General features: G+C 39.9%; 1 long non-coding RNA gene across 1 annotated transcript; it reads right to left on the bottom strand.

Moving 5' to 3' along the window:
- Positions 1 to 503: 503 nt before the first annotated feature.
- On the bottom strand, positions 504 to 14833 carry LOC149974577 (uncharacterized). Its single transcript, XR_016489487.1, has 4 exons — positions 14498 to 14833; positions 14329 to 14375; positions 993 to 1119; positions 504 to 585 (listed from the first exon to the last, which is right to left on the bottom strand). It is a non-coding gene; the product is annotated as an uncharacterized LOC149974577 (long non-coding RNA).
- Between the last annotated feature and the right edge of the window lie 275 nt (positions 14834 to 15108).

Here is a 15108-nt window from a genome sequence, read left to right as displayed (position 1 = left end):
GGAAGTTTCCATACATCAGTGATTTCCTTTCAGATCCATGAAGGGAAATGAACAAGTGCATACTTTGTGAGAAAGGAGAGATTATTGGAACGCAATCCCAGTGAGGTGTAAAAGGTTGCCACAAAACAACAAGGTGGTGAGGTCTCTCTGTTACCTTTTTCACACCATCGTGCTGACCCTAACCATACAGTGCTGCTAGCCTGGCTCTGATATTTGGTGCTGCCCTGGCTCTGATCAAGCAGCTGAACATCTTATTGACAACTTGGCATGTCAATCAGGGTGTGGCTCCAAAATTAAACATATTGACGGAAGTTTTACTTACTATGACATGTGGTTGTCGTACCTTGAGTTGAATGAACTAACTATAAGTCGCTCTGGATAAAAGTCTCTGCTAAATGACTAAAATGTCATGTAAAATCTACACCTGTCAACCAAATTATTTAATCAACGTTCGACAGGTTAGCAGTAAGCTCTTTTCCCAAACAGCGGTTTGCAGACATGCACTGCACAACAAAAAAGTTAGCATTCAATTGTATGACGGTTTCGTGTAACTTGCCTTCGCTGTGAAACTCTGGACATGTTGGCCTGTAGGGATCACAACAGAGGCAGGGGATGGAAGAAGGAAGAGGAATGATTAGGCTATTCAATTAAATAAGTAAATGTAGCGATCTGTATTCAATTGACCTGATTAACTAGCACTGTAGAATATGCAACCATTGGGCATCCCTATATATGGATAGCAATGGGTGCGGTGTAGAACCTTTGGATGCGTCCCAGTAATATCTCCTTTCTCCTGAAGTGTACACTTGTTCACTACTTTCCACAATTCTAAAAGCATTAGATCGGTGGAGTCATTGTGAGGGAGTTCCACCATATTACCTTTACCAGTCATTTCCCTTCAAATCAGTGAAGGGAAGTGAACAAGTGCACATTTTTGGAGGAAAGAGAGAATAGAGAAGTACCCTTGGACTGTAAAACCTCTACTTACTTACATGTATGTTTTGTAAAAGTCTGTCCATAGTTTGGAGGGAGCTGCAGCACAAAGTCTGATGAGTTGGTGTTCTTCACGAGGGCCAAGCCATCCACTACTTTGGACTGCAGAATCTTTGACTCCCAGAGCTACAGATGAAGGAAAACTCATTAGGTTTGCTAGTTAGTTGATTTGACATAACATAAGCTGTGTTTAATATATGATTGCAGTTCTAGTTCCATATGGCCTCTGCTCTTTTCTTGATTTCAACACGTAGCTTCAAAACACCACACTTCAATGTGATATATTTTCTGAAATACTTATTGACTCCCTTTATGACATAAAATAAGTAGTCAAGTCCACTGTGCGTTACAAAGCGAAGTCAATAGTCCATTGGTCAGGGAGGACTAACATTAGTTAGAAGATCGTGCTCACTGGTGAGGTATCGCCTTATTCCAATGGATCGAGTTAAGAGCACTTATTTCAGTGTGCTCCGTAAGCCACGCCCCAGTGGGCAGAGCTAGCTAGGCACGTTGGATTGAGACACGTTTTAATACATTAAAAAGCCTCTAATTTTACATTGATTCCACCATTGTAAAAGACCAGTGTATTGCAGATCATTTCATATTTGACTTAATAAGTAAAATATCTTTGATTAGTAAACACGGAAAACAACTCGCAATAGAACATGCCAGAAGCTGACCAGAGGGGGGCATCATTTACTCGGCTACCTAAATTATTGGGATCATCTGGTTACCACCAGTGTTGTGAATACATTGAGTTCATTGACAAAACAAACCATTGGACGTCTTTTCACACTGAGATGTGTGTGTCAAAGGTCCGCGTTCGGTCTGTGTAAACTATGCGATTATATTGGAGTCAGGTTTATAGCAGTGAATATCATCTGTTTACTCAGCTAGAGATTGAAATAAGTGGTGTTTCTTTGAAAAGATGGGCCTGGCTGACATGAAAAATACATTAAGAGGAAAATATCCACAGACTCTAGAGGCTGATTATCTTTCTGCACACCTGTGTATTTACAATGCTGGCTGCGATGGTTAATACAAAACGCAGGACATTGAACGGTATTTTATTAGGATCCCCATTAGCTGTTGCAAAAGCAGCCACTACTCTTCCCGGTGTCCCAACAAAACATAATACAGAACATCAATAGACAAGAACAGCATAAAAAAATGTAAGGTACACGTAACCTACATATCAATGCATTCACAAACTATCTAGGTCAAATAGGGGAGAGGCGTCGTGCCATGAGGTGTTGCTGTATCTGGGTTTTTTTTACCAAGTTTACTGTTTATTTGAGTAATAGGAGATGGAATGAAGTTCCATGCAATAAGGGCTCTATATAATACTACGCTTTCTTGAATTTGTTCTGGATTTGGGGACTGTGAAAAGACCCCTAGTGGCATAAGTGTAAAATGACGATGCAAACCATTTGGGATTTTCAACACATGAATGTTTCTTATAAAAATAAGTGATGCAGTCAGTCTCTCCTCAACTCTTAGCCAAGAGAGACTGGCATACATATAAATACTATCAGCCCTCTGATTACAATGAAGAGCAAAACATGCCACTATGTTCTGGGCCAGCTGCACCTTAACTAGGTATTTCCATGCAGCACTGAACCACATGACTGGACAATAATCAAGATTAGACAAAACTAGAGCCTGCAGAACTTGCTTTTTGGAGTGGGGTGTCCCAAAAAAATCTGTACATCTCTTTATTACAGCCAGACCTCTCCCCATCTTTACAACCATTGAATCTATATGTCTTGACAGTTTACAATCTAAGGTAACGCCAAGTAATTTAGTCTCAACTTGTTCAACAGCCACACCTTTCATTACCAGATTACGCTAAGGACTAGAACGTACGGAATGATTTGTACCAAATACAATGCTTAGTTTTAGAGATGTCCAGGACAAGTTCATTATTGGCCACCCACTCCAAAACAGACTGCAACTCTAAGTGTTTCAGTAACTTCAATAACTGTGGTTGCTTATGCGTATATGGATGAATCATCAGCATACATGGACACACATGCTTTGTTTAACGCCAGTGCAGGTCATTGGTGTAAAAAAAAAAGGGCCTAGAGAGCTGCCCTGCGGGTAACTACATTTAACATGTTTGACATTAGAGAGGATTCTATTAAAGAAAACCCTTTTGAGTTCTATTAGATAGATACAGTTGAAGTCGGGAGTTTACATACACCTTAGGCAAATACATTTTAACTCAGTTTTTCACAATTCCTGACATTTAATCCTAATAAAAATTCCCTGTCTTAGGTCAGTTAGGATCACAACTTCCTTTTAAGAATGTGAAATGTCAGAATAATAGTAGAGAGAATGATTTATTTCAGCTTTTATTTCATCACATTCCCAGTGGGTCAGAAGTTTACATACACTCAATTAGTATTTGGTAGCATGCCTTTAAACCTGTTAGAGCTCTAGGGGCGCTATTTCATTTTTGGATAAAAAACGTTCCCGTTTTAAGCGCGATATTTTGTCACGAAAAGATGCTCGACTATGCATATTCTAGACAGTTTTGAAAAGAAAACACTCTGAAGTTTCAGAATCTGCAAAGATTTTGTCTGTAAGTGCCCCAGAACTCATTCTACAGGCGAAACCAAGATGATGCATCACCCAGGAATTAGCAGAATTTCTGAAGCTCTGTTTTCCATTCTCTCCTTATATGGCTGTGATTGCGCAACGAATGAGCCTACACTTTCTGTCGTTCGCCCAAGGTCTTAGCAGCATTGTGACGTATTTGTAGGCATATCATTGGAAGATTGACCATAAGAGACTACATTTTCCAAGTGTCCGCCTGGTGTCCTGCGTCGAATTCGGTGCGCAATTGCCAGCTGCTTCTACTTTACCATTTGATTCAGGGGAGAAAGCATGTGTCCAAGAACGATGTATCAATGAAGAGATATGTGAAAAACACCTTGATGATTGATTCTAAACAACGTTTGCCATGTTTTCAGTCGATATTATGGAGTTAATTTGGAAAAAAGTTCGCGTTTTGAGGACTGAATTTTCAGATTTTTTTTGGTAGCCAAATGTGATGTATAAAAGGGAGCTATTTCTAATACACAAGGAATCTTTTTGGAAAAACTGAGCATCTGCTATCTAACTGAGAGTATCCTCATTGAAAACATCAGAAGTTCTTCAAAGGTAAATGATTTTATTTGAAGGCTTTTATGTTTTTGTTAATGTTGCGTGCTGGATGCTAACGCTAATGCTAACGCTAAATGCTAACGCGAAATGTTAACGCTAGCTAGCTACTTTTACACAAATTATTGTTTTCCTATGGTTGAGAAGCATATTTTGAAAATCTGAGATGACAGTGTTGTTTACAAAAGGCTAAGCTTGAGAGATGGCATATTTATTTCATTTCATTTGCGATTTTCATAAATAGTTAACGTTGTGTTATGCTAATGAGCTTGCTGATAGATTTACACAATCCTGGATACAGGGGTTTTTTCATAGCTAAACGTGACGCAGAAAACGGAGCGATTTGTCCTAAACAAATAATCTTTCAGGAAAAACTGAACATTTGCTATCTGAGAGTCTCCTCATTGAAAACATCTGAAGTTCTTCAAAGGTAAATGATTTTATTTGAATGCTTTTCTGTTTTTTTGTGTAAATGTTGCCAGCTGAATGCTAATGCTAAATGCTACGTTAGCCATCAATACTGTTACACAAATGCTTGTTTTGCAATGGTTGAGAAGCATATTTTGAAAATCTGAGATGACAGTGTTGTTAACAAAAGGCTAAGCTTGAGAGCTAGCATATTTATTTCATTTCATTTGCGATTTTCATGAATAGTTAACGTTGCGTTATGGTAATGAGCTTGAGTCTGTATTCACGATCCCGGATCCGGGATGGGGAGATCAGAAAGGTTAAATTGTTTGACTTGGGTCAAACGTTTCAGGTAGCCTTCCACAAGCTTTGAAGGCCTCCTTGCTTGAGCACACTTTTTCAGTTCTGCCAACAAATGTTCTATAGGATTGAGGTCAGGGCTTTGTGATGGCCACTCCAATACCTTGACTTTGTTCTCCTTAAGCCATTTTGCCACAACTTTGGAAGTATGCTTGGGGTCATTGTCCATTTGGGAGACCCATTTGCGACCAAGCTTTAACTTCCTGACTGATGTCTTGAGATGTTGCTTCAATATATCCATAATTTTCCTCCCTCATGATGCCATTTATTTTGTGAAGTGCACCAGTCCCTCCTGGAGCAAAGCACCCTCACAACATGATGCTACCACCCCCGTGCTTCACGGTTGGGATGGTGGTCTTCGGCTTGCAAGCATCTCCCTTTATCCTCCAAACATAACGATGGCCATTATGGCCAAACAGTTCTATTTTTGTTTCATCTGACATTTCTCCAAAAAGTACAATCTTTGTCCCCATGTGCAGTTGCAAAACGTAGTCTGGGTTTTTTTAATGCCGATTTTGGAGCAGTGGCATCTTCTTTACTGAGCAGCCTTTCAGGTTATGTCGATATAGGACTCGTTTTACTGTGGATATAGATACATTTGTACCCGTTTCCTCCAGCATCTTCGCAAGGGCCTTTGCTGTTGTTCTGGGACTGATTTGCACTTTTCGCATCAAAGTACGTCCATCTCTAGGAGACAGAGCGCATCTTCTTCCTGAGCAGTATGACAGCTGCGTGGTCCCATGGTGTTTATACTTGCGTACTATTGTTTGTACAGATGAATGTGGTAGCTTCAGGTGTTTGGAAATTGCTCCCAAGGATGAACCAGACTTGTGGAGGTCCTGGCTGATTTCTTGTGATTTTCCCATGATGTCAAGCAAAGAGGCACCGAGTTTGACAGTAAACCTTGAAATACATCCACAGGTACAACTCCAATTGACTCAAATGATGTCAATTAGCCTATCAGAAGCTTCTAAAGCCATGGCATAATTTTCTGGAATTTCCCAAGCTGTTTAAAAGGCACAGTCAACTTAGTGTATGTAAACTTCTGACCCACTGGAATTGTGATACAATGAATTATAAGTGAAATAATCTGTCTGTAAACAATTGTTTGAAAAAGTACCTGTGTCATACACAAAGTAGATGTCCTAACCAACTTCCCAAAACTAAAGTTTGTGGAGTGGTTGAAAAATGACTCCAACCTAAGTGTATGTTAACTTCCAACTTCAACTTGCTCTGAATCCACGATATAGAAGGTTGAAAAGCCATAACTAGGGTTGCAAAGAGTCGGAAACTGTCAACTGCATTAGAGGTTGACCGATTATGATTTTTCAACGCCGATACCGATTATTGGAGGACCAAAAAAGCCGATGCCGATTAAATCGGCCAATTTTTTTTATTTATTTTAACTTAATACATCAATAAAATCAATTTAGTCTCAAATAAATAATGAAACGTTCAATTTGGTTTAAATAATGCAAAAACAGTGTTGGAGAAGAAAGTAAAAGTGCAATATGTGCCATGTAAGAAAGCTAACGTTTAAGTTAGAACACATGGAAGTTGGTGGTTCCTTTTAACATGAGTCTTCAATATTCCCAGGTAAGAGGTTATAGGTTGTAGTTATTATAGGAATTATATAGGACTATTTCCATCTATACCATTTGTATTTCATTAACCTTTGACTATTGGATGTTCTTATAGGAACTTTAGTATTGCCAGTGTAACAGTATAGCTTCCGTCCCTCTCCTCGCTCCTACCTGGGCTCGAACCAGGAACACAACAGTCCCCCTCGAAGCAGCATTACCCATGCAGAGCAAGGGAAACAACCACAGGCTCAGAGCGAGTGAAGTTGGAAACGCTATTAGCGCGCACTAACTAGCTAGCCATTTCACTTCAGTTACACCAGCCTCATCTTGGGAGTTGATAGGCTTGAAGTCATAAACAGCGCAAATGCTTGACGCACAACTAAGAGCTGCTGGCAAAACGCACGAAAGTGCTGTTTGAATGAATGCTTACAGCCTACCACCGCTCAGTCAGATACTTGTATGTTCAGTCAGATTATATGCAACGCAGGACACACTAGATCTAGTAATATCACCAACCATGTGTAGTTAACTAGTGATTATGATTGATTGTTTTTTACAAGATAAGTTTAACTAGCTAGCAACTTACCTTGGCTTACTGCATTCGCGTAACAGGCTCCTTGTGGAGTGCAACGGTCGTTATTGCGTTGGACTAGTTAACTGTAAGGTTGCAAGATTGGATCCCCTGAGCTGATAGATTTTCACCTTATCGTTCTGCCCCTGAACGAGGCAGTTAACCCACCGTTCCTAGGCCGCCATTGAAAATAAGGATGTGTTCTTACCTGACTTGCCTAGTTAAATAAAGATTAAATAAACGTGTAATAAAATAAAATTAAAATCGGCAAAATTGGTGTCCAAAAATAGCAATTTCCGATTGTTATGAAAACTTGAAATCGGCCCTAATTAAATCGACCATTCCAATTAATCGGTCGACCTCCACTCTGCATGCACAGTGCATTCATCAAGTGTCTTCCATCACATGTACAGCTGATTCTCAAGATCTTGCACACTAATGAGATGCAATGGAGCCCAAACTACTACACTGTCTGAGCAAAGGACTACATGCTTTCTGGTAAGTTTGATTACGATACTGGGTGGGGTGAATATATTTTGACATACATCATTGTTTTTGTTAACTAGTAGCCTACAGCAAAGTGTGTTTAAATCATTTCTAACTTGTTAACAATTTCTGCTAGTTAGTGTTTGCTAACATGTGGGTTTTAGCTTGCTTGAGCCTGCTAACTGAAGAGTGTTAATTCACCTGTTTCCATACATTTTTCATTTTAAAACATTCATCTTACAAAAGGAGTTGTTTAATCTAACTGCTTAACTTTATCATTGAATTGTATTTTTTTTATTCTTTTTTTTCCCTAATCTTGACAGGAAAATTCCGCGGGCAATATCTGATGTGTGGAGACATTTCTCTGCAGCTAATGTAGAAGGAAAAGCTGTGTACATTTGCAAATACTGTGCCAAATCATATGTGAAGACTGCAACAAAGATGCAGAATCATCTGGCCAAGTGCATAAAGTTCCCTCAGTGCTCACAACCTCTGACAAAACTCCCTCTACTTCTATTCGAGGTGAAAATAATGAATCAGACATCTTATCGACAGCAACAGCTCATGGTACTCCTCGAATCAGAAGGTTTTTTGACTCAATGGAGGAATGTGGTCACAGAAATGCTGATGAATGTCTTGCTCGAGCTGTGTATGCAACTGGTTCACCTCTGATGCTCACAGGCACTGTGTATTGAAGAGATTTCTGAATGTTCTACCCCTAGCATACACCCCTCCTACTCAATTGCTGGATGCAGAGTTCAACAGAGTTCAAATGAAGGTCAAGCAAATCATTGAGAAAGCAGACTGTATTGCAATCATCTCTGACGGGTGGTCAAATGTTCATGGGCAAGGAATAATTAACTACATCATCTCCACCTCTCAACCAGTATTCTACAAGAGCATAGACACAAGGGACAACAGACACACCGGTCTCTACATTGCAGATGAGCTGAAGGTAGTCATCAATGAACTTGGACCACAGAAGGTATTTGCTGTGGTGTTGTCATCATGTTTGACAGACTCCTGGAGGGGAAGGGGTCTCTCCAAGAAACAACCATATCACAGTCTGCCGATATGGACAGCCCCAGCAAGAGAATCCTCCTCGATGATGTATTTTGGGAGAGAGTAGTAAGCAGCCTGACTCCTGAAACCTATAGCAGTAGCCATTGCACAGATTGAGGGAGACAATGCCATCCAGTCTGATGTTCAGACTCTGCTTGCAGATGTAAGAGAAGAAATCCGTACTGCCCTGCCCACTTCACTGTTGCTCCAAGCAGATGAAACTGCAGCTCTGAAATACATCAAAAAGCGTGAAGACTTCTGCCTGAAGCCCATACACGCCGCAGCATACATGTTGGACCCCAAATATGCTGGCAAGAGCATTCTGTCTGGTGTAGAGATCAACAAGGCCTACGGTGTCATCACTACCGTGTCTCGCCACCTTGGCCGGGATGAGGGCAATGTTCGTGGCAGTCTGGTGAAGTTTTTTATTTTTTATTTTTGTATTTCACCTTTATTTAACCAGGTAGGCTAGTTGAGAACAAGTTCTCATTTGCAACTGCGACCCTGGAAGTACACTTCCAAGCAAGGGCTTTGGGATGGAAATGCAATATGGCAGTCGTGCCAACATATCTCATCAGCCACCTGGTGGAAGGGACTTCGTGGATCGGAGGCTCTTGCCTCCATCATCCTCTAAATCCCACCAACATCAGCCACCTCAGAGCGCAACTTGTCCTTGTTTGGGAACACACACACCAAAGCACGCAACAGGCTGACCAATACAAGGGTTGAAAGATTGGTGGCCATCAGGGCAAATTTGAGGCTTTTTGAGCCTGACAACGAGCCATCCTCAACAAGGTTGAAAAGTGAAGGTGAAGATGAGGCCTCAGAGTCTGATGTTCAAGAGATGGACATTGAGGTCCAGGGAGAAGACATGGAAGCCTGAGAGGAAGACAACCAAAGCTTGAGTTTCTAGACTATCATTTTACAGATGTCAAACATTTTTGTTAGATGCGATGGATCATTGGGGATCATTCAATATTCCCTTTCTTTTGTTGTTCAGTGAAATCATCCCATGTGAAGAGTCAACTCAATTAATTAAAGTTGAATTCGTAACTAAATAGTTTATTTTGTTTCTATTGGAAGGATTTAATCATTTGCAATTATGTCTACTTATGATAAGGTAAAATGTTTGTTTCTGTCTCCATATGATAAATATATCCAACGCAAAAAACATCTACATTTAAATGGTATTAATATTAATTTGCATATAATTTCCGTTAATTCCCATACATTCCCGTTAATTACATGGAAAGTTTCCACCTCTGAATATTTCCCAAAATGTGCAACCCAAGTTCTTTCACAAACAGGTTACGGTCAATAATATGAAAAGACTGCACTGAAATCCAACAGTACAGAGCCCACAATCTTCTTATTATCAATTTCTTTCAACCAGTCAGTCATTTGTGTCAGTGCAGTACATGTTGAGTGCCCTTCTCTATAAGCATGCTGAAAATCTGTTAATTTGTTTACAGATAAATGGTATTTGGTCAAACACAATTTTTTTTCCCAACAGTTTGCTAAGAGCTGGCAGCAAGCTTATAGGTCTGCTGTTAGAACCAGCGAAGGCCACTTTACCACTCTTGGGTAGCGGAATTACTTTGGCTTTCCTCCAGGCCTGAGGACAAAGACTTTCCTCTAGGTTCAGATTAAAAATCTGACAGATAATATGGTAGCTGACTCTGTAGCCACTCCTCAGTAGCTTTCCATCTAAATTGTCAATGCCAGGTTTGTCATTATCTATCGATTTTTCCACCTCTCCCACACCAACTTTACAAAATTCAAATATGCAATGTTTTTCTTTCATTATTAGTTTTTTTTATGCATGAATACAATTGCTCACTGTTCGTTGTTGGCATTTCCTGCCTAAGTTTGCCCACTTTGCCAATTAAATAATCATTAGAATAATTGGCAACATCAAATGGTTTTGTGATGAACAAGCTATCTGATTCCATGAAAGATGGAGTTGAATGTCTTTCTGCCCATAATTTCATTTAAAGTACACCAAAGTGTTTTTCCCTAATTCTTTATATAATTGATCTTGGCTTCATAATACAGTTTATTCATATTTTTGTTGAGTTTAGTCACATACTTACTGAAAATTGAGAAATTAATCCAGTCAGATGTGCAGCCAGACTTAGCAGCCACTCCTTTTGGCCCATCTCTTTCAACCATACAGTTTTTAAATTCCTCATCAATCCATGGAGTCTTAACAGTGCTGTCAGTTTCTTAACAGGTGCACGTTTATCAATAAATTGGAAGAAGCACTTTCATAAATTCAAGTGCAGCATCTGGATGCTCCTCATTAAATCACAGACCAACAAATATGTTTAACATCATCTACATAAGAGTCACAGCAAAATCTTTTGTATGATCTCTTATACACTATTTTAGGCCCTGCTGTTGGAACTTTGGCTTTCCTGAATATAGCCGGATACAGCTTTAGAATAAAGTTCTACAGTATTAGTAAAAATGTGATCGATACATGTGGATGATCTTGTTCCTGTAGTGTTCGGAAACACCCTGGTAGGTTGATTAATAACCTGAACCAGGTTACAGGCACTGGTTACAGTAAGAAGCTTCCTCTTGAGCGGACAGCTTGATGAAAACCTGTCAATATTCAGGTCCCCAAGAAAGTATACCTCTCTGTTTACATCACATACACTATCAAACATTTCACACATATTATTTAGATAGACTGTTAGCACTTAGTGGCCTATAGCAACACGCCAAAAGAAAAGGCTTTAGATGTGCCAAGTGAACCTGCAATCACAACACTTCAATAACACTTGACATAAGATCTTCTCTAAGCATTACATGCATATGGCTCTGAATATACACAGCAACACCTCCCCAGAGGCATTTATGTCTCTTCTAAAGATGTTATATCCTTGTATTGCTACTGCTGGATCGTCAAATTAATTATCTAAGCGAGTCTCAGAAATTGATAATATTTGAATGTTATTGGATGATAGCAAGTTATTGATTTCATGAAACTTATAAGGCTACATATATTTTCAGCCCTTTCCTGGGAGGCTTATCAGAGAGACATAATACTGAAAAGAGCAAACAAGGCAAGAGAAAAAATATACAATCAGCAGTCCATTAATCAATTGGTGTGTGTGTGCTGCGGGGTTGAAGCTACAAACCCATAGGCTTGGTTCTCATCCCTTCCAGGCTTCTGGGAGGGAGGGTGGACAATAAGCCTGTCATAGCGGATGTAAACAATGTCCCCACACACTCTGGCAGCTTTCATGGCTGGGATCAGTTCTTTCCTCTTCTGGCGCACAGCTTCAAGATAGTCCTTGTTGAGGAAGATATATGTTCCTCTCAAGTTCTTGGCTCTTTCCAGAAGAGCTACCTTGTTCTTGAACTTGACCACCATCGTCCTGGGCCGGTGGTGGGTTTTCCAGTCCTCCAGGCGCGCTCCACCTCAATCTTCCTGTGGTCCATATTCAATTTCTCAGAGAAAATGTCCCTGTTTCAACTAATCGAGCTGACCCTGAGAGAACTGCAAACTGTTCTTCAGGTCCTGGACCTCTCTGGTCAGGTCGTCCATTCTTTTATTAGTAGAATCTAAGAGTATTTGGACAAAACACTTGAAGCCATTTCCTTCTTGTAACAAGAGTCTCTTTGTTAATTTAAAAATATCCTTCATGTGTGATAGAGAGACACTACCGCCGGCTTTGGTCTTTGTCATGGTAGCTAGCAACGTAGTTTACGCTGTTACTCCTCGCAGTTCCAGACAGGGCAGGTCACAGGGAAGATTGAACACAACAAACAGCCGGGATCTAGACAGCCACAAACCCGGGACTATCCGCTGTCCCAGCCACAATGGCTAACTGCGTTGTGGGCTGCGTTCATGAAGACCCTGCTAGCTTAATATGCTGCTAGCTAGCAGCTAGTCTAGCTGCGACGCCAAATAGCTCCTCAGACCCGTCCTTGGTCGGCAGGATCACTGGAAAGAGACAAGCAGTCCCAGCAACTGATGCCAACTGAGTGGCGGGATCCAAACTAAGAAGTTAGCTAGTTGCCATGAACTTTCCAATACACTTTCAAACAACAAACTTAAAAATAAAAATACAGAGTTCTTCCATAGTGTCTTTATGACGTCTGACCATAATATATGGTCTGTATCTCTGTCTTACAGAAAGTCAAATAAATATTTGTGCAAACTGGAAGTGTGACTTCTTTCCCCAATGATTTCCTAAGGCTGAGGTATTTTGTCAGTTATTCCATGACAAGATGAGGCTGAATGCCAAAACCACAAACAAACATACACACAAAATATAACTAAATCTCATTGGTACATGACTGTTCAGTCTGTTGAATATTCCATCAATGAAAATATGGATTTATTGTCTGGACAAAGGTTTTATTTAAAAAGGGACACACACACAATAAAGGAAGTTTAGAAAATAAAGTCATTAACAGAGGATTGGGCCAGTCACCAGAAGGTTACTAGTTTGAATCCCCTAGGTGATAAATATGTCGTATGTGCTCTTGAACAAGGTACTTAACCCTAATTGCTCTGGATAAGAGTGTCTGCTAAATTACTAAAAAGTCCACACTTCAGAAGAAGGACAATGGATATGCAGCCAATGTTAATGGTCACATACCTTCCAGTCATTAGTAAAAAAAAAAAACATTTAAAAGCGGGTTTCTATAAAAGGGCAAATAATTGACAAGTTGTTGCAGTAGTAAGGCAATGGATGCAGAGCAGTATATGTTAATTCTGGACATTAAGGTAACGGGCAGGTAGAGGCGGTCAAATCGCCTCAGGCCCTTCGGAACGGGAGAATATTAGGGTTAGTCAAATTAAATTTGCTTAATTACAAGCCCTTAACCAACAATACAGTTAAGAAAAATAAGTGTTAAGTAAAAGTGAGGGCATCACTAAGAGCATAGTACACCACATGCACTTGGAGTAGAGAATAATTAAGTGTTGCTGTGGACACTGGATAATCTGACTAAAACACACACACACACACACACACACACACACACACACACACACTTGACATTGCTGAGTCAATTCAGGTAGCATTCAATGTCATGCGTGTGTGTTAACCATAGCAGCAAATATTGTAATAAAGAGATGTGCAGAAAGATTATCAGCCTCTGGTGTCTGTGGATTCTTTCCCCTTAATGTATTTTTCATGTCAGCCAGTCACACATTTGAAAATACCATTTAATTACATCTCTAGTTGAGTAAAATTTGTTTTGTTCAGGTCACAAAATAATCCAGACAATAGCGGTAAACAGCGCCACACTCAGGCAGAAAACGGAATGTTCTATTCCCAGCCAGGCCCATCTTTTCAAAGAAAACACAATTTAATTATATCTATATTTCAGCAAAATAAGATTTTTTTTTTGTGATTAAAAGAAAACCCTAACAATTCAGGTAAAGAGCCACAGTAAAGCAGAAAATATAGGAATGTTCCATCATAAATTGAGAGAAAGAAAATCCCTGGTTGACATGGCTGCTAGTACTTAGAAATACTATAACAGTAAATTAATAGATGACATTCACTGCTATTAACCTGTCTCGAATATAATCGCATAGTTTACACAGACCCACCGCGGTCCCATGTGAAAAGGAGTCCCATGAGAAAAGGAGTCCCATGACATGGTCTGTTTTGTCAATTTACTCAATGGATCTCACCACCCCGGTATACAAATCATTAGTAAAGTCCCACTCACCTGTCTCAGGTCTTAATTAAAGGACATGGTCCTCCAGTCCTAGATAGCTTCGTTTAGAGGGTTTTTAAAGGAGGATACAAGGAAAGAAGGAGACAGTTTTGCAATTAAGAAGAGTAACGTTAGTGACGTGGCTATGTTGTTGTGACAAATGATAACGTTACTAACTAACCCAAACAACAATATACATATCCGTTTACAGGCTGCTTCCATTTTACCACATGACTGGAATTTGACAACATTTTTAGGGACCAGACGATCGGCTCCCTTGGTCTTGCTAGCAGGCGCGAGGTAATTAAAATAGCTAACTAGCTGGGCAGCTAAATAGCTCGCGCATGTGACAGATATTTCAATATTGACACATCATCGGTTGGTCTTTCTTTCCTAGGTGGACATTGATACTGAAGTTTCTATATTGGTTTCATTAGATAGAAACGGCTGAAATAGTAGGCTCGTCTGAAGGGGCTGTTCATTCCAACAAAGGGGAGTATGACATTTTATTCTTGACATCTGGTTGCAGCCTGGTCTCAGACTAGAAGTAACATAGTAAATGTAAATCCGGAACATCAAATTAGTATGAAATGTTACTTTTGGTATAGTTACATAAAACAGAAGATTACTTAAGGTAAAAATGAAAGAAGGTTGGGCGTGTAATGCGAAAGTCTATCAACCCAAGGGGTGCGTGTTCAAATCTCATCACGGACAACTTTAGCTAATTAGCAACTACTTACTACTTTTTGGCTACTTTGCAACTATTTAGCATGTTAGCTAACCCTAACCTTA

Source organism: Oncorhynchus mykiss, chromosome 20 (genome assembly GCF_057628025.1).
Source record: "Oncorhynchus mykiss isolate SJ-2025 chromosome 20, ASM5762802v1, whole genome shotgun sequence".
In the NCBI taxonomy this organism is placed as follows: domain Eukaryota; kingdom Metazoa; phylum Chordata; class Actinopteri; order Salmoniformes; family Salmonidae; genus Oncorhynchus; species Oncorhynchus mykiss.
Note: the sequence above shows the minus strand (reverse complement) of the source record. Positions and strands in the feature narration are given on the sequence as shown.